The sequence below is a fragment of the Rhinopithecus roxellana genome, chromosome 18, assembly GCF_007565055.1.
Source record: "Rhinopithecus roxellana isolate Shanxi Qingling chromosome 18, ASM756505v1, whole genome shotgun sequence".
Taxonomy (NCBI): Eukaryota; Metazoa; Chordata; class Mammalia; order Primates; family Cercopithecidae; genus Rhinopithecus; species Rhinopithecus roxellana.
This window is the reverse complement of record NC_044566.1, coordinates 4882412-4902720: the sequence shown is the minus strand read 5'-3', so window position 1 is coordinate 4902720 and position 20309 is coordinate 4882412. Positions and strand designations below refer to the sequence as shown.

The 20309-nt window shown below is 46.1% G+C and overlaps 1 long non-coding RNA gene and 1 other non-coding gene across 2 annotated transcripts in view; both read right to left on the bottom strand.

Moving 5' to 3' along the window:
- The window catches only part of LOC115894583, a 134249-nt gene that overhangs the window by 46817 nt on the left and 67123 nt on the right, over positions 1-20309 (bottom strand). The window lies entirely within an intron of this gene.
- Positions 8681-8741, bottom strand: LOC115894641. The gene has a single exon (XR_004054786.1). It is a non-coding gene; the product is annotated as a small nucleolar RNA SNORD44 (small nucleolar RNA).

Below are 20309 nucleotides of genomic sequence, written 5' to 3'. Positions count from 1 at the left end.
TATACTTACGCACCTCCCTTTTAAATTTTTGCTCTTACTCTTTGGTTTAACCACGTCAGCGCAATATTCTCCTTCAAGATAAACATACCGTATTGTGATTCAGCCTTGTCTTATTTTGTCAGTAATTACGGGAAAATTAAATGGGTCACTGCTAAAGTTTCATTTACACAAATCCCCGTAATTAACGGTTTGAATACACCTTTTTACGTTGTACAAAAGTTGTAATTTTCTAACGCATGTTGTTTTTTATCGACGGAGAATGCTTGTGTTCGATGCCATCCTGAACACACGAAGCGCCTTCTCTGAGTGCTAGGTGTGTGTTGTTTCTGCAATAGTGTCAAGAGCCGGTACAAGATGAGACTTTGCTGAATCTGGGACAGCGGCATAACCACTCCCATTAAAAAGTGCCGATTATAAATGTCCAAGAGTGCAGGACATCTGATTAAACCAGGAAAGCCAAAATTCTGAGGAGAAACAAACCGGTCTGGCCTGTAACAGACGCCCCCACCCCTGCTTCCCAGAGTGTGGAGGAGCAGGTGGAATTTGACATTCTAGGGCTGCTGTAGTGTTCACTCTGCGGGATCAAAAACAGTGTTTCAGGCCAGTGCCACGACCAGCTTAGTCTCAGTGAGCCAGTGACCAGGAGCTGCTTGCAAGCCAGGGCAGCAGCTATGAGTCAACAGGCCTTTCCTCCATCCTCTCTCATTAGCCCTCAAATGGAAAAGGCATCCCTCACAAGAGGAGACAAGTCACAGGGAATTTCTATATGAAAAGAAATAAAGTGAAATCAGAGATGCTTTTTCTTACAGGCCATCCCTGTTATTGCAAATTAGATTAGCTACACAGGCTTCAATATAAACATGACACGAGGTTCACACGAGTGAAAGGACCATCCACTCCAATCTCTGCTTTCATCGAAGCATCTCACATAAATTACATCTTGTCCTTTAATACACTTTTCAATGAGATTAAAACATCACTTTGACACAATTTCAAGCCCTTTCAGTCGCATGGGTTGCTTACTTCAGAAAACAGCAAATGGGGAAAGTGGTTCTGTTTAAATCTTCAGGCTGTGGGATGGGGCTTTAATGCAGCACCAGTGCCCTGCACGCTGAGCTAATAGAGGGCCTCTTGGCCCCATTTGAATGCCATTTATCTTACCTAGAAGAGACAGAAACCAGCTGTCCTGTGAGCAGAAATCAGATTTCCCTCAGGTTGGGTGAAGGCCTGTGATTACCTGGGTACAGGGCCTCTTTGGAAAGCACATTCATATGATACAGGGCAGCATCCTTCGGACAGGGGGAACAGTAATGGCCTGTGCTGACCCTGAAAGGATCGGATACCCCACAGGACAGGACACTAGCTTTGGGGAGAGAGAGCCACCTAAATGAGATAGAGGGAGGTTTGGCAGATCAGGCAGAGAAAGAACCCTGTTTTGGATGGTGCTTGACCCTAAATCTCAACTTAGGGGCAGTGAGAAAAAGTGGGCAAACATAGGTGAGTTTTCTGCTAAACCAGCTAAAGGGATATTTGCACCTCTTCTTGCCAGCAGAAACATGCCACTCTGGCTCCCCAGGGGCCACCTGTCCCTTTATGAACTGACTCCTCCTGGATCGTCTCCCATGGCTCTGGGGAGTGGAGGAGCCCCACCCAGACAAAGGACCCCATCAGGCAGGAGTGGAGGAGGTCGTGGGTTTCAGAGTAGGGGTTCTATGCATTTTCATTATTTTCAGCTATTTACAATTATGCTCAAAGCTCAGAACACACAGGCAGATTTGCTTCTGGAGTAGAGGCTGGTTACAGCCTGCCTTCTCAGGTGGTGTATCCTCTGCCATCAGGCAGGTAGGCACAGGAAGGTCTGCCACTTGGAGCCTCTTCCCTCAGACCCAGCACAGCCAGGGCAAGGTTCCTGGGGCCTCCCCTTCCTTGTGGGGAGGGAGACTAGGACCAGCAAGTCCAGGCGCCCAGGTGCCAGCCTCCTCCCTTCCATCCCAACCCCTTTCCCTCTGCCTCCGTGGCAGCCTCCGCACACGGCTCCATCTGCTCCCATGAGAGTGATAACAAGATCCGAGCACTAGGCCATCTGAAGGCTCTCTGTTCATCCTCACAGGTACGCATGACATCTCCTGTGTGCCTGCCTGCTCCAGCCCTGCCACCTGGCCTGCCATCCAGGAGAGGTGCTAGCCAGGGAGGAAGCCTGGTAGGGCCCAAGGGATGTGGGTAGGGATGGAATTGCTTTCCTCCTGGATCCCGGTTTAACCACCCTTCCAAACCACACGGAGCTCCTCAGGGGACACCTGCCAGGTGTTGGAGGCCTCCCTATCTGCTGCAGGCGTTCTCTGCATGCCAGGCCCTAAGTGCAGGGGAGGAGGCCAGGGTAACAAGACCATTGTCCTGGGTGGGGAACAGAACGGGGCTCCTCTTTCCACCCCAGCGGGAGGGAAAAGCTGCCCTCCCAGCCGCCTGGGCAGCCCCGTTGTCCGACGCTGCAGTGACAGGGGCTTTGGGGGACCTTCTGCGCCAACTGGGGTACCATCAGGGCAATTCCCCCAAACCCCGCCTTTCACAAAGGAGCTTCCAGAACGCAGGCCCCACCGCGCACCAGGAAATCGATGTTATAAAGCCAGCGCTTAATGCGTTAGTTGACTGGCGGCCGCTATCGCGTTCAAACACCTGTTTCCTGCAAGGGGAGGCGGCCAGCCGGGTCCCTGCTCCGGTCGATGACTACCAGGCCTGCCCCGCCCTGCCCATTGACTCCAGCACCAGCCCCCGCCGAAAATGCATTTCACCTTTGAAACTTCTTGACCTTTCCTCTCCACAGGAGGCTCAAACCCGCGGAAAGAGGGGTCGGAAGCTGGAGGCTCCGCGGCACTAGTTGGGGAGACTCCCGGCTGCGCACATGGAGAACCTAGGCACGCGCGGTACTGCAAGAGGAGGCAAAGCGGGTACGATTTCGCTGGAGGAGGGAGGACGCGCGCACGGAACTGTGCGCCCGCGCCGGGTTCAATCCTCCCAGGAAGGCCTTGGGGCGCCCTCCCTTGGGCGCTAGGATCCCACCTTGGGGCGACGGGACTGAGGCGTGGGCCGCGCTGATGGGGCTCCCGGAAAGGCACCGGGAGTTCTGCGAGTCCAAGGCTTGAGGCTCATTGATTTTTTTCTTTTCAGTAGCAGAATTAATACAGTCAAGCCCGTCGGTCAGTCACAGTTAAATTGATTCTTTGCCCAAAACACCTCTCACTAAAGGGCACACGCTTCAACGTGTTAATTTTTAAAACGTAATTTCAGCCCGCGGATTTAGTTCTCGGCACGGCCGGGTGTGCACCGCGGAGAGCGCAGCCTGGGGCTGCCGAACGCGAGGGTGGGGGAGCCGCGAGGGGCGGGGAGGGGGCGCGGAGCTGTGGCGGACGCGAACCTCTCCCCCAAATCCACAGGCTCGACCTCCCTCCCCCCTCCCCAAAAATGGCGACCCAGAGAGAAACAGTCTGGGTCCATTGGGCGGCGGCCAATCCAAAAAGCCGAGGATCGGGGGAGGAGTGAACGCACAGATAAGAAAATGACAAATCTGCCCCGCGGCGAGTCCTCTAGCCGTGGCCACAACATCTACCCACCTGTTCTTTCCCGGGGCCCCAAAGCTGCGGAGACATCCCATCCTCCTTCATGGAAAGTCACCGTGGAGACACCGCGCCCCTCTCCCGAGAGCCTTTACCGCCCGGCTCCCCAGCCCCGGGCGGGCTGAAGCCCCTGCGCAAGTTCGAGACACACTTACAGTTAGTTCCTCCTCCAGCTCCAGCGGGTCCCCAGGGCGGGTCCGGCACGGCCGCGCCCCTAACGCTCTGCCCACGGGCACCTCCCGGAGCCCCGACTCATTCCGGACCGGGTGGCCAGCGTGCCCAGAGCGCCGCAGATCTCGGACCCTGGTCCGGCCCGGCTCCGGCAGCGCCAGCCCCGTAGCCGCGGGCGCCGGTGCCACGCGCACGCACACACACGTGCACACTCACACGCGCACCCCTGCTAGCACACTCACTCGCACACGCGCCTCTCTCCTCGCCTCGCGCGCGCGCACACACACTGCAGGCGAGAGAGACAAGAAAATGAAATTTATTATTGATAGAAAAGACTTTAAAGACAATTTCAAGTTATTGTTTCTCTCTGGAAAAAGGAGATCCCTCCACATAATGAAACGCCTTTTGTGTGGCGCGGAACAATACCAAACAAGTATTCTAATAAATAGCCACTTTTTTGTTCCTACTCGACAGTGAATAGAATCGAGCAGTTGGTTTGCGAGCAGCTGGGACGCCGTTTTGAGCTGGGAGGTGGAGCCGCGTCTCCCGTCCTCCTCTCGCCGCTCCCCAGTCCCCTCTCCCCTGCGTCCCCTCCTGCTCCTCGCTCCTCTCCCCATTCGCTCGCTCTCGCCTCCCGCCGCGGGTCCCCCTCCCGCGCCCGCGCCCCCGCCCCCGCGTTCCGGCCTGGCCTGCGGGATTCCGGCCCAGGCAACTGCAGCGACTGGGCACCTCTCCTGCTCCCCTGCGCCTCCGTCCCGAGGGACTCGGAGTCCAACCCCCGTCTCCCCCCAAAAATAGTTGTCAATTCTATCATCACAGAGGGCTGCCTATTTTCGCCTGGAATTACTACCCGGGCCTTTTCTAACCCCTGGGTGGGAGGATGTCCCCCCCCCCACCCGTCCCGTGTCCACCCGGTCCTTCCATGAGGCTTTCCGCGCCGCGCCCCCACTGCCACCCGCGCCGGTCCCCGCGCTGGGCTCTGTCCTCCGGCGGACAGCGCCTCAGCTTTGTTGGCTCGCAGCGGGGACACCGTGTCAGTGGCCGCCGCCGCGCCAGGCCTCCCCTGGGGGGCAGCTTGGGTTTTTCCCCCCGCCTTTTTAAAATATTACTCTGCGACGGGCTCCTGAATTCTCCCCCATCCCCACACTAGTGCCCTCACGACTAACGGCAGCTGCTGAACGAAGCAGTGTCTAAGGATTAGTGTTTGGACACAAAGCTCTCCAGGTAAATGTCCCTCAGCCAGGCGGCCCCGCGTTCCAGGTGCGCACTGCGGGAGGGGAGGCCCGCGGGGCTGTGCGGGGCTCTGGCGTGGTGCGGCCACCCCCGCCTGGGGCGCGGACCCTCGCGGCGCACTGTCACTCCCTCTGCAGGCAGAGCCCCAGCCTCGCCTGGGAGGACCGCGTTGCCTGCCCTTCCTAGCGCGGGGCTAGCCCACGCGGAGTCGAAGGCGGAGGAGGAAATGTGTTCTGTGAGGCGCCTGGGCTGGAGCCGCACTTGTTCCTCGGGGTCTGGATCTTTTGTCTCCACCCTCCCTCTCTGCCCCCTCCCCACAGTTGAGTGAAGCTGTCAGCACTTCGGACTCAAGACCACCACCCTCGGGACTCCTTGCAAGTGTATCACAAGCAAACTCACTGCTTTTTTGAAAATGACGACCCCACGTTTGCCCAGAGGATTTGTGACCCCCTCCCACCCAAGGACATATGTTTACTAACATTAAAAAAAAAAAAAAAAAAAAAAGGACACACAAGTCCAGCACTGTTGAAGACAGTAAGAGTGTGCCAGCCCTCAGTGTCGGTGCGGGGCGTGCGGACCCACGCACACATCTCCCCCGGACAAACGCAGGGTAATTTTTTTTTTTCCATTGTCGGCAGCTGCAGTTTGCAGGAGATCCTTGTCTGTCTGGCTCTAATCTTGGAGACAAAAACCTCACATGACTTCACTCGATGGATCTTAATCTAGAGAAACACTATGTCATTTGCAAATTATTTCTTAATCGGACTAAGCTATTTAGAAGTGCGAGTGGAGGAGTGAGTGTTTTGGAAGCCGCCAGAGCTCAGATGTTGACTAGGAATACTCTTCCTAACAACCTCGCTTTTCCCCTAAGGGACGTTGGTCTAAGTGTCAAAAGCAAAATTAAACAGGTACGTTTCTTTACTTGGGGATGTTTTAAAAATTTACTTTTGAGAAACTGTATTCCCTTGGAGTTTAAGTCAATTTAGTTCAGTCCTCCAAGATGTTGGTAACAAGAGGAAGTTGGTCCTTGACATATTTTAAAAACCGGGTTTGTGCAGGAATTTCGTGGCGGGAAACGCGGAGACACGTTGGAATTGGACCCATTCCAGCAGGTTCCCTGAAAGCTTTTTCCTTTTGTATGGAAAATGGAAACATTTTGGAATCCAGATTTAAAACTTTGACTTATATTTTACATGTTAAGTCGCTGAAAGATTGGGTACAACACTGCATAAACCTTCAAAACCTGCAAATATTTGAATGGTTTTTGTAAGCGGAGCAGCTGCCAGTCAGCTGGCTTTGACAGGCTGCCACAATTTTGTCACTTAATAGCGGGTGTTAGGCTAAGTGCAAAACACTCTGGCAAACAGATGTCAAACCCGTATCAATGGGGGTTGTGAAGTGGAGTTTTAACCCACATCGGGGTCTCGCGCACGGAGCCAGTGTGTACACGGTACACAGCGCAGCGAAGGCCAGCGCTCCTAAACGTCGTGGCCTCGCCCGGGGCGCTGGAGACGCTACCTTGAAATTCTGTAAAACCGAGGCTGCTCCTCTCCCGGCGAGGCAGAGGAGAAGCAGGGCCCAGGAGCCTTGCAGGGCATGGGGGTGTGGACCCAAGTAGCCGCCTCCAGCCCCACTGCCGTCCTGCGTCCTGACCCGCGTCGCCCGCAGAAGGTGGCGGCTCTTTGCCCAGGCTGGCGCGCAGCGGAGGCCCCAAGCGCGGCCCGGCGCCTCCCTCCTGCCGGCTCGCTGTGGGCGCTGCCCCCCTGTCCACTGAACTCGGCCCCCGGCAGCGAGCCTCTCCTGCGGCCTCAGTAGTGAGAAGGGGGAGGCGACAAATAAAAAGCCTCGTTGTGGGAGCAGAGCCGGCCACCACGGCCGAGGTCACCCAGGTGTCTGCGGCCGCGCCAGACCCCCGCCAGGCCCAGAGCCAAGTGCAGAGCGCGGCGGCACCAGCGCTTTATTCCCTTCGCCCGCAGCCGGCCGTCTGGGTGGAAATCGGCTTTTCCTCGTGGTGTGCCAGAGGAAGTGGCCCAGGAGCGCGGGGTCCTTGCGCGGCGAGGCGTGGAGGGCGGACGCTCAGAAGACCGTCTTCTTTGTTTAGCACTGGAGGCGGCCCCTGGGGCACTGCCCTCCCTCTCCCAGGCAAGGGTCCTCCCCGAAGGCCTGATCTGCCCCTTTCGCCTGAAGGACTGGAACTCTTGTGGGTGGCAGCGTCCAAAAATGACCCCCGCCCCCTGCGGTCCCTGCGGTTCCTGCGGTCTTTGTGCTTCTCGTGCTGAGAACGATTTATGCCCGCGCGGGGCTACTGGGTGAGGTCCCAAACATTCTGCTCTGCCGGCAAACCAGTGCCACGGGGGATTATTCTGCGCGAAGAATATCTGTTCACTCACTCAGAGCTTCCGTCATCCTTGAAATGTCTTCCCAAATTTTCACCTCTTGATGATGATGTCTAACTCCTACACCAACCGCACATAGGAACAGGAGGCATCCCATGACTCTGACCCCACATCACAGCAGATCACTGGTTTTTCGATTTTTACAACGTTGATTGCATTTGACTTCGTGCTTAACTCACACTTCTCCTTCTTTTCTAATTTTCTTTGAATAACCATCATGCCAACTCTTCATTTTGGGAACTTAAACTTGGGGCTGGAAGGCCAAAATGAAACTTTGGATTTTACTACAAAATGTGATGGAAGGCAAATTTGTCCTTATGTAGATTAAAATAATTCTCAGAACTTTCTCTTGAGGACAGCGATTTCATTCTGCATTGCATATTCCTTCATGATAGGTATTTTGCAACTGATTAGGAATCTTTAGGCTGGTATCTACTTTATAATGAATAGAAGTCAAAACACTAATTTTAATTTGCTTTACTATATAAGCTCAGCCTGAGACCATTTGTGTGTCCCATGAATGCACATACAGTTAATATTTGTTTCTTATAATAAGAAATAAGATGTTTATTTGTGTCTTATATTTTCATTGATTGAATACAATCAAAGCATAATTTAATGCCCCCCAAGCCCTCTTAAAAATATACGGAACAAATATTCTACTGCGGGGGGGGGGGGTTCTGTTGTAAAAATAACTAAAGCTTCTCTGTGCCATTTATTTTAATCATACTTTAATGGAAAATCAGATGTTTAAAAGCAGTTTCCACAGGTCTATAGGATTCATTAATTCCAAATGTGCAGAAAAGAAATGTGTTTTCACCTTCCGGCTAAAGTTCACTATTTTCCCACCGAATTTCCCTTCGTCTCCTACCGAGGTGCATGTGCCCTTCAGGAAGGTGGGGGTTGACTCAGACAGGTGTCAACTCCAGCAAGTGTCCCTGCCAGGGCGTGTGCAGTGCACTGGATGTCTAATTTTAGCTGTGAGGTGGAACTGGGCCTAGGTCTTTTGAGGGAGGGGCAGGGAACACTTGCTCAGGGCAGATGTGCCCTGTGGATGTGGCGGAGGAACCCCGGGATTTCAGTGTTGATTTGTGGGGTGCAGCTGTGCAATCCCGGGAGGGTCAGGCCTCCTGGTGGGGAAGCTTGAAGGATGAAGAGGATGCAGGTAGAAGGATGATGCTCTCATTACAGGCGATTCCAGGGGTGAAATAACTTTCCGAAATCATCATTTGTAGTGCAGGGTTTTGGTTTTGGTTTTTGTTTGTTTGAAATCAGCTAAAGCCGAATATGACCTTCACATTCAGGCACCATTTGCTTGTCATCACCTAGGGCAGGGGCTTTCACATTGTTGGGACTTACTTCATCAAAAAAAATTATATAACTTGAGATTCTACTTACCCATTCTTTATTAGAGGCAGTCATTTCACTATCATGGTAATATTTTTCTATGCAGTTTATCCAAGGACTTAAGCTGAACCAACTGATGAGCCATAAAATAATGAATTTCACTGGTTTGTTGAGCTTCTGTACTTACGTTTAACTGAACACAAGCTTCCCTCTCATATTCCCTTGCCCCGTTCTTTTTTCTCAACACTCAACCTCTGTAGTAAGCCAGATGCAATTAGAATGGAATGTATAAATTGTTGAATAGGAATACAATGGTATATCAAAATCTTCTCTGAATCAGAGCTGACCAGGGTCAATATTTCACTTTCTTCCAGTTCTTGAATATAGAAGCACATCTGCAATTATTGAAAGACTTCACCGAAGAGTTAGATATTGTCAATGGGGTGAGTTTGAGTAATTGTCATTCAAAAGAGGGAGAGTCTGCAGATACGTGTGTGTATAATATCATAATATTATAAGCTATACAAAATAAAAATAATCCATGTTATATAGGAAAAAGGGCCTTCTCAGTCATTAATTAATTCACAATAAAAACAAATTTCATTTGAAAAGTTAAAACAACTGTAACATTTCTAGTATTTATTGACTATACTAATTTATAGGTGATATGCACATGAATAGGTTTAGCCAGACTTTCCAGCCTTTAGTCAGCAGTCTTTGGAGGCAAGGTCACAGCTTCATGACCTGCAGTTGCCTGGGGCACTGGTTGGTGCCCAGCAGGTGTTCAGCTGTCTGTTTATAAATGAAGAGATTGCAACATGGGCACTAGCACAAGACAGTTCTGCACCAGAGCCTGGATTTGTTCAGCTGTTTTGTGCTGTGTGTCCTTGGCCAAGTAACTTAACTTCTCTAATCCTCAATTTTCTAATCCATAAAGTGGAGATATTAAATCCTACATGGTAGGATTATTGTGACAACTGAATGATGTCATGAATGTAAAAGCACCTAGACCTGGCACTCAAAACAGCACTGGAGGACTCTTAATTTTTTTCACTTGATCTTCTTGGCAGACCCACTCACATGGATTCCCTGACTCAAGGGGTGGTGGAGAGAGTGAGGTCAGGCCAATAAATACCTTACTTTCTTAGGGAATACCCCAAAGGTGTGTCCAGTGTGGTATATGCTGTGCATCCAGCATTGCCTCCTAGCCAGAGGTCTTTGTCTGCAGCACCTTAGACCCTGACCTACATTGACATTTCAATGTTTTCTTCCAAGTGCTCCTTTCTTAGAACTCCTTAAACATCTACAGTCACTAAAATTCGACACTCTGTCATGTTCTGTCACATGTAACCCAACCCAACTGGCCTTTTGTGGGAACAGTGGGCATATCTAAAAGTCTTATTGCCTTTGCTCATAAAGGCTTATTTATGGACCAGAATTAAAGTGCAATTGGAATACACATATCCTGTTTCATAAACTACAGGATTTAGAGGTCTTACCTCTTACTTGCTTGGGGAGATTTTAAAATTTTGGATCTTCATTCATTTCTTCATTCATTCATTCCAGAAACATTTCCCAGTCTCCTCCTATGTGTCAGGCACTGTACTGGGCCTGGGGATGTAAAGGTGATGAAAAGCAGGTTCCGTCTTTGTCCTCACAGAACGTGGGGCAAAGCCTCACTGGTGGTATTTGGCTGGTTCTTTTTCTGGGCTGGTCCCTCTCTGCCTTTCTCTGATGCTCTTTCTTTCCATCTGTCACACACTTCTTAAAGTTTTTTTTTTTTTTTTTTTTTTTTTGTTTTTATTTTTATGTCTAGTGATGAGATTTTCCCCTTCTTTCCTGTTGGGTCTATGCTCATGGAGCTACAATAAAGATTCCTTGGTAGAAAAAGTTGATGGAGTTTTTTTTCTGGCTTTGATTCTGCATGATGCTAAAGCCTCTGAATAATTCAGTCTACGTTTCACTACACTGGTGCCTGTTGAGCTCGACATAGGCAAATGTCTGGGAATGACCCTGGACAGGTGCTTCGCTCTTCCAGGACCTCAATTTTCCAAGCGCAAAAATAAGGCAGCCAAACTCAATGGGTTCTGAATCCACCTTTTGCATCTAATGCTTCATGGTTCTAAAATTAAATAACGGAATATTTTGTCATGGTTTAGACTTCCAGGATCTAATTTCTTGATCTGTGAAGTGGGTACAAAAATGTGTTAGCCTCCCAGGAACATTAGTGTTCTGAGAGGAATCCAGAAGCTTCTAAACATGTCAAATGTTTATTATTATAGATAAGTTTTATTCTTTTCCACGTCAATGGGGCAATAAGGCACAAGATGAGAGGGAGCCCAATGATAGCCCTGTTAAGACAAGTGCTTCCTGCTATTTACATTTTGCAGCTCTGGTAGAGTACTGGGTATTAGGAACTCAAAGAGTGATTTCATAAAGAAAAAAAAAAGTGTAGTTTATACCAAAATGGAATAAACCCCCTTTTGAGTAACAACAATCTGCATAAATGCTTTAAGAAAGCCTATAATTATGATAAAAATGTTGCTCAAAGTTAAAATTATGAAGCAATCAAGATTTATAAACAGTCTCTCATCGACTTTTAATCATTCTTTCTCTTTTATATACAAACTGTACACAATATATGCTTGTAATATATCATGCTATACATTTTATTTTCAGTAATTTAGCAGAGCAAAATATATGTGAGGTGACATTGAGAAACTAGGTTATATATGCACGTGACTATGGGCATGTAGCTGCTTTCCAGTGAGCACGCACGCGTGCACACACACACACACACACACACAGACACACACAGTGATAGCTATGCATCTTTTTTGGTATCTTACACAGAAAAGATGCATGCTTTTACTGTATCAGAATCTCTTTAAAACTTTAATTAGTATAGCTCCTTTTGCAATATTTTGGACAAGTACGACATGTATATGAATATTAATTCCCTTTTGCCAAAAAAAAAAAAATTTAATTACTGGATGACTGAGAGCAAATTTGACCAGATTGATCAATATTTGTCTATATTGGGCAAAAATTGCCTCAGTCGAGTAGCCAGAAATAAACAATATGGTGACCATGTGAAGGGCTGACTTATTATGAGTTTGTAAGTGCTGTGATTGGAACTTTCTGTTTAGTGACTTTAAAATGTTTAAGCTTAAATTGAAGAGGTTAACATAAGGAGACCCTGATAGAAATAGACACTTGTTAATTGGCAGGTTTACATCAGGGATCCAAAAACAATTCTAGAAATAGTTTCAGGAATTGCATGAGTGTGGCACCTGGCACCTAGAACTCCTTTCCTGTAGGCCATCCTTGTCTGCTAATGTCAACTTCATGTTTGTCATAGTACCCTCTAGCATACTAGCCCAGTCCACATAATTCTGGCTTCTTCACTCAGTTGGTCATAGCCACATAAAATGAAACATATTAGAGGGCAAAGAACTAACTTGTAGGTTTAAAATGACTTTTTACGTAAGATTTTATCATCTGAAGATTTGACAGAGAAAGATTAACTATTGAAACTCTATTGACTCGGCAAATAGTGACCTAGGATACATTGATTCTTCTCAGGCAAAGATCCTCAGCTAGCTCTGTGTTGTCTCAAAGGCATCTTATTCCTGTTCTCCTGAAGGCTCACCCATGAGAGCTGTATCAGCACCTGCTGGAATTTTGGCTCCTACTCGTAAGAATACATTTCTGAACTTGATCCTGTTGCTGGAAATGTCTCCGTGGAATTCCATTTCACCACAGGTACAACCTCAGATCTTCAAAGGTCTGCTGGCTTTCCAGCCTCATCTTCAGCTTCTGTTTCCAGCCCAAGGACACTCCGTTCCCTCCTGCTGTGGGGCCTCCTCACCATCTGCTCTTTGTGCAGGTCCTCTGTGCGTGTTCACCTCTCCAAAGTCTCCTCCCAGCCTTTCATCCGGCCCACTCATCTCCCAAACCACATGTTTAAAGAGGTTTCCTCCTCCATCTACATTAGGGTGCTCAGTTTTATTTTCTCATTGCACTATCTACTTTCAGCACACAATATCTATCACAATTTAACTGCAGATTTAGATTTGTGGTTGTTTGTTTCATGTCTGTTTTTTTCCCATGGTCTGTCTACTCCATGAGGGCAGGGCTCATTGCATTTGGCCCACACTGTGCCTAGTGCTTGGAACATTGAATATGCTCAATAAATACTTGTTGATGCAGGCAGATAAGCAATGATGGGTGGCTATCTATGGTGGAGAAACTGGTATTGAAGTAGCACCCAGCAATAAGCAACTGTAAAACCTGACAAAATGTATGAGGTAACTGTTTTCCAGGGGTGGACAACAGATGCTACCTCAGGACCTGTGAATGAAGGAGGACCTGTGAATTCTGGAAATGAGCACCTGCCCTGGTCTCTGCCTGTGAACAATTTCCTGGCATGGCCAGGAGGCTGGAACCCAGGGAGAGCATGGTGGTCCCGCTGAGTTGGGAAAGCACAGGTCAAAGTTTGAAGTACCTGAAGCAACTGGAATCCACAGGGTCTAAGAGTAGAGAGCAGAGAGCCAAGTACAAGATGGTCTGTGGCTGAGGGCTGGGCTCCCCATGAACAAGGCAGAAATAACCAAGGCTTATCAATAGGAGCTGGCAGGGGATTGAGAGTTAAGCAGAAAAACTGGACGTTGAGCAGTGGAGTGCTGCCAGAGTTCCAGTCCTGCCAGGGTGGAGAGATCTGAATGCCACTTTAATACCTGTGGCATCCAGATGAGATGCCAGACAGACTGCCATAGGTGGTGGGATCAAATGCCAGGGTAAAACTACCCTAGTCCTGCCCTAACAAAACCTAATACCAAGCTCTGCAAAGACATACAAGGGATATAGAGGTTGAAAGGTAAGTCTGGCCAAGTTGGAGGGGCTTGGGAAGCACTTTGGACTTCCAGAGATATGCTCACATTCACGGAGATCATTCAGTGATTGAACTACCTGCTGTCATAAGAGTCAATCATGGAAAAAGGAAGGTACCAAAATCCAGTCTCTACAGCATTTTATCCACAAAGTCAGTATCAGTGGGAAAAAAAAAATCACCAGACAACTGAGAAACAGGAAAACGAGATTCATAGTCAAGAGAAAAAGCAGTCAAAAGAAACCAGTCCTGGGATGGCTCAGATGTTGCACTTCGCAAAGATCTTAAAGCAGCTTTTACAACATGGTCAAATAATTGAAGTAAAATATAATCTTAACAAGCGAACAGATTGAGAATCTTAGCAACAAAATGAAAATGATAAAGAATCAAATGGAATTTAAGAATCTTAAAAGTATAATAAATGCAATGAAAAATTCACTAGATAGGCTTGATGGCAGGTAAGGAATATCAGGAGGAAGAAAAATGTGGCACATATACACCATGGAATACTATGCAGCCATAAAAAAGGATGAGTTTGCGTCCTTTGTAGGGACATGGATGCAGCTGGAAACCATCATTCTTAGCAAACTATCACAAGAACAGAAAACCAAACACCGCATGTTCTCACTCATAGGTGGGAACTGAACAATGAGATCACTTGGACTCGGGAAGGGGAACATCACACACTGGGGCCTATTATGGGGAGGGGGGAGGGGGGAGGGATTGCACTGGGGAGTTATACATGATATAAATGATGAATTGATGGGTGCTGACGAGTTGATGGGTGCAGCACACCAACATGGCACAAATATACATATGTAACAAACCTGCACGTTATGCACATGTACCCTAGAACTTAAAGTATAATAATAAAAAAAAAAAAGATATCAGCAGATGTCATCCAGTAAAAAGAACAGAGAGAAAGCTACAAGGAAAAGGGGTGGAGCCTCAGGGACCTATGGATAATATTAAATGGCCTAACACGCATGGAATTGGAGACTCAGAGGAGAAGCAACTGATATTGGACATCACCTTTTTGGGTTTTTGGCTGGATATGCCAAATAATGACTAGATACTTGCCTAAGTTGATGAAAAACATAACTTTCATATCCAAGAATCTAATCAAACTCCAAGCAGGAGTATACAAAATTAAAAGACCACCATACCTAGGCATATTGTAGTTAAACTGATTAAAAAAAAAAAAAAAGATAAGGGAAAACTCCACGTGTGCAGGGGTCTAAGCGGACCCCCGTATAAAATACAACGGAGGCCAGAAACAACGGAAGGGCATTTTTACAGTGATGAAAGAAAAACCCCACAAACCTGTCAAGCCACAGCAATTCTGCATGAAACAAAAACCTCCTTCAAAGAAAAGCTGAAAAAAGACGTTTTAACATCAGTGAAGGCTGATGGTATTCCTAGCACAGGCCTGCGTTACCAAAATGCTCCGTTACCAAAATCCCTTCAGGATTATGGGTGCTGGGGAAGAAATGAAGAGCAGCAGACATAGAGGAAGGTTGTTGTTCTTCCTGTAATTTACTTAAAAGAAAATTGAGTGTTTAAAATGTAAGGCTGCCCCTTTGGAATTAGTGTCGGCTTATCAGATGCCCGAGGATGTCAAATGCCACCATGTCCTTGGCTTCACTAATTCCAGCAAACTGAATGCTTATTTATAGGCAAAGCAAAAATGAAAGACAGGGCGTGAAACAACACAAGGTTGAGAATGATAATGTTTTATCACAAAGCAAAGGGAAGCTCTGGGAGTCAGCGAACTTTCAGGATACCTTGCCAACCATGAGTTGTTAACCCAATCTTCTCAAATTTCTTGAAGACGAAATGCCTATTATCTTCCAGTCAGAAACTAGGTTATGTGGAGGAATTATTGCGCTCTTCAAAAATACAATAAACATGCTGACTTCTCTGTATTATTAGGTTGTTTCTATGCCGATTTCTCAATCTTCCCAAGAGTCCTTGAATGCATTAAAGACAAGGGACAGAAATGTAGAGGGAGGAATCTGGCTCATTTTTAAAATGGAGATTTGTTTGCAATATAACCTGAGTATTATCTTTCGTATTGCTGCCCAAGGGCATTTGAAATAATTTCTCCTTAAAAGAGGTTCAGGGGAAAGTCTTTAGAGCTGAAGAGTTACTTGACTGTGGGCCTCTCTGTATAATGATAAAATAAAGATGCATTATCTTTGAGAATTAGAAAAAACAGTAGCCAAACATTCACTCTAAGACTTATGTGGTTTTTCTTCCTCCCTTCCCCTGTTTTCCCTTCTCTCCTAGAGATAATTTACTATTTGTAGTTATATGAGTCCTCCATTTTAAATGAATTACAATCTGGAATGAAAGAAAGCATGTTTCATCCTGAAATTTAATACTTGAAAAAAAGAAGTACTTACATCATTGGAATAAACATATTATTGCCTGTGAAGACATCTAGTTTCTTGTTTTACATATATATATACACACACACACACATACATATACATTTTTCCTATTTAACATTGGAGCATATTTTTGTTTTACCATCCTCATAGCCTTGGAGGTACAGCACATGCATACACACACACATACACACGTGCATACACATGGATATACACCTAAACATACATACATGCACACAGGTACACACCTAAACATACGTACATACATGTACACACATGCACACATATGTACACACATGCACACATGTACACACACATGCATACACATACACACCCAGAACTCTTTCATCCTCTTTTGATGAGATCGACACTTACCAAGGTCTTTTACTCAAAGCTGTGTTCTCTACCTTTCCTCCTGCCCTCCATAAAATGCTCTCTCAAAAACTGAAATTCTTCGCATCAATAAAAGCATTTGAAAAAACATGTTTTATGTGCCAGCTGGATAGTAATTTGCAGGGATTCGAAATACTTGTTAAAAGGGCAATGCTGAACAAAACGTACATCTTATCTAACTTATGTAGACTTATGTTTGCCTATATTTAAAGAGATGACTGGCATATGGTTGAGCGTTCTTTTTTATTTGCACCATTACTGGATTTTTCTCATGTCTCCTTGATGTTATTCAAGGGCTGTCCATCAGAGCTTTGTATCTTGAAGATGAAATACTCCATGGCCTGTAGTGTGATCCCCACCTGGGAGCTCCCGAGAAACACTGAATCTTGGGCCCCACCGCATGCCCACAAGTCCGCATTCTAAAGGAATCCTGGGAGGTGCACCCCACAGCATAGGTCGACAGATTTTTCTACTAGGTTGATGTTTACTCAGATAGTTTTAGAGAAAAACAATATTTGTGCTTCTTTGTGGCAGGTTTATGCAAGGAATCCCCAGAGAAGTGAATAAGAATTTGTAATTATTGTTTTTGATACTTTTCTGGAATGTGTGTTTATATGCAGTGTTTTACACAAAAAGATTGATTGTTTTACATTTTACAATAACGATAAAAATGCCTTATGGTGCCTCTCCAAGTCCACTGTCTAAGACAATTCATGAGTTATTTTAGGGTCAGACTACTTGAAATGCTAGTTTAGCATGTAAGTACTTGTTTAATGTCTGGCTACTGATTACCATCCCATGCTGCTTTGTCCTTGCTAAAATATAAGCTAGTTTTACTGATTTTAAAAAATGTAAACTTGCTCTCAATCCTATGTACTTCCTAAAATAATTGGACATTTGGGTTATAACTCTTCCATTTTAACATTGAGGAAAGTGAAGGAGAATTGAAATAAAGTAAATATCCATGAAATTCTGGTATGGGCTAGGAAGCAGGGACTTGGGGGTACAGCTGAAGACAAGAAACAGCCTCTAAATTAATGTTACCTCTCTCCTCTCTGGATTTCTTAGGCCATTATTTACAAGCTGTCAAATTTTATGGTTGAAGTAATTTGTATAAACTATGCAGTGAAAGCACATTTTATCCATTGATTTCCTGGCAGTTCATGGTTGCCACTCATCTCCTGAAGAACACTTTTCTGCTTTCACAAAGCATAGATTAAAATACCAGTCTTCAATCCTGTCTCTAATGCAGACATAGAGAGGGCAGGTTTTGAGGTTTCGTACTGCTACTCCTCCCAGAGAGCTACAAAAGCAAATAAAAATCTTCCCTAAAGGAAGATGATGACATCCCAGGCTTCAAATTATATCTTCAAAAATTTTAAAAATTACTGTGCCAGTACATAGTGGAAGATGACCAGACACAAGGAGACCAAACACCATTAAACGAGATGAAACAGAAACAAGATACTCCAAAAACAGAACTACAGTGACTCCAGGCACTGAAGCCAATAGATGAGGTATGCATTATATTTAGTATGTAACAAGAGATTAAGCAAAGCTTTAACAAAATGAGCAGGGAATTGGAAATCCCAGAAGTAAAACAGAAATTTTTAAGAACTCTGAAGAAAAATTAACTCAATTAAGAAGTCACTGGATAGATTTAAGATCAGATTAGATACAGCTAAAGAGAGAATTTGTGAACTGGGAGATTGTTCAAGGGTACACCTAAAAATCATCATGGAGAAATGAAAAATGAACTTACTTACTTACTTTACAGAAGTAAAAGTAAGAGACATAGAATATACAGTGTGAAAGTTTAACACACGTTTGAGTCTTAAAAAGAGAAGAGAACAAGAAGGGAGAAGGAAACATAGTTGAAAAGATAATGGCTGATAATTTTCCAGAACTAATACAGAACATTGAAATACAGATTCAAGAAACCTGGTATGTCCCAAGTGGGATAAATGAAAGGAAATTCACAGCTGGGTATATTAGAGTGAAACTGCAGAAAACCAAAGGCAGATGAGACTTACAAGCAGCCAGTGACGGCAGGCAGACTACCTTTAGGAACAGTGCCTTCCCCAGCGGGCTTTCAAACAAAAGTAGACATAAGAAAATCGTGGAGTAATGCTTTCAGGCAGGGCTGGGGCGAGGGCAAGGAGATGAGGAGCCTGCCTCTGGTGCACAATTTAGGGAGATGCCGCAACACTGAGTCATCAGGATGAGGAGTAGCTCTTGACTGTGCTGGAAGAGCCTGCAGATGTCGCCTTTACTCCCAGCATCAGGGGAAGTAGCGGTTTCAGGAGTTTGGAAGCAATAATACAGTTAATCAAATATGAAAACCCTTTTAGCCTAGGAATTTTGCATGTTTTTTTAACGGACCTTAACAAAAATTTGTGAAAGAGCAGAGAAAAGAAAAAAACACCCAATTCTACTACCTTAAATAATCATTTTTATATGACCCTCCTGATCTTTATATGGATGTGCTTTTCCACAGTTGTACAACTGGACCTGGAAAGCTCCATCCATGTGTCCCTGTCCAGCTGGGAGGTGGGACAGCTCCTTTCCCTGCTCCTGGGAGGGACTATGACAGCATAGGGTGTCAGTTTCCCAGGGCTGCCATCACAACGTCCCAAAACTGCTGGCTTCAAACAATAGAAATTTGTTGTCTCACAGTGTGGAGGCCAGATGTCTGAAATAAGGTGTCCACAGGGCTGTGACCCTCTGCGACTCTGGGCAGGGTCCTCCCTAGCCCCTCCCAGCCTCTGGCAGCAGCGGTCCAGCCTCTGTGTTTCATGGCTGCACTCCGGCCTTGGCCTCTGTCTGCACGTCGCATCCCCTTTTGTCTCTGTCTTCATCTCCTTTTGGGTCTTTCTTCTCTTCTTATAAGGACTCAGGCATATTGGATGCAGGGCCCTTCTTACTCCAGCATGACCTCATCTTAACTAACTCCATCTGCAAAGGCCATATTCCCAGTAAACTCTCATTCTGAGGTGCTGGGGGTTAGACTTCCAAATGGCTTTTGGGGAACCCAATGTGACCCATAGCAGACAGCAAAGCAGAGAAGGCAGCAGTTGACGGCCCTTAGCCTTCTCTAATCCTTGCAGACTCCAAGTGAGACCACTGGGGAGTCTTTCTGCTCACTTCAGTATAACACCTTGTTGGGCTGGAGATTCTTTTTCACTGTTAAGCTGGATTCCAGTGGTTTATCTTCCCAGTAAATAAAAAAGTGTGCTAATTTCATAGAAAACAGTCCCAATCTCACATGTTAATTCAATTCTATGTTTTTCCAACAGAAAGTATTCTTCCCCCCAGCCGCCTGGCATCAGCTTAAATTAACTTCTTATGCTGTCTTAAGAGATCTAAGGATTCTGGGGACTCTGAGTCTGAGGTGGAGTCTTAACATGTGCTCAAGTAAATACCATAGATCTTTCTGAGAATGCAACTAGGAAAATCAGTGGCTTCACTGGTCTTAAAATAATTTGGTCTTTTAAAAAAGGGTTTAAATGTATTAACACAGCCAAAGGTCAAGCTTCGTTTCAACAAACAGTTGAGCATCTTAGTGAGACAAAGCATGCTGTATGTTTCCATGCATATGCTATAGTTTGAGATTTACCTTTTGTTGCATGAAAAAGTGAGCACTTGTCAATTACCCACTAGGAAGGCGTTGTGATAGGGAAGTCATTTTTCAATAATTGCCGGAATAAAAACCATTTATGCAAAATGCCGTTTCTGCTGCATGTGTGCCATCAGGCAGCATAGCGTGGTGAGGGGGCCTCCCTTCACTCCTGTCCCACCCGAAAACAGTGTAGTGCAGCATGGGTTTGAATTCTCTAGGAAAGAAAATGCTAACTAAAGTTACAGTTGCTAATCTTTA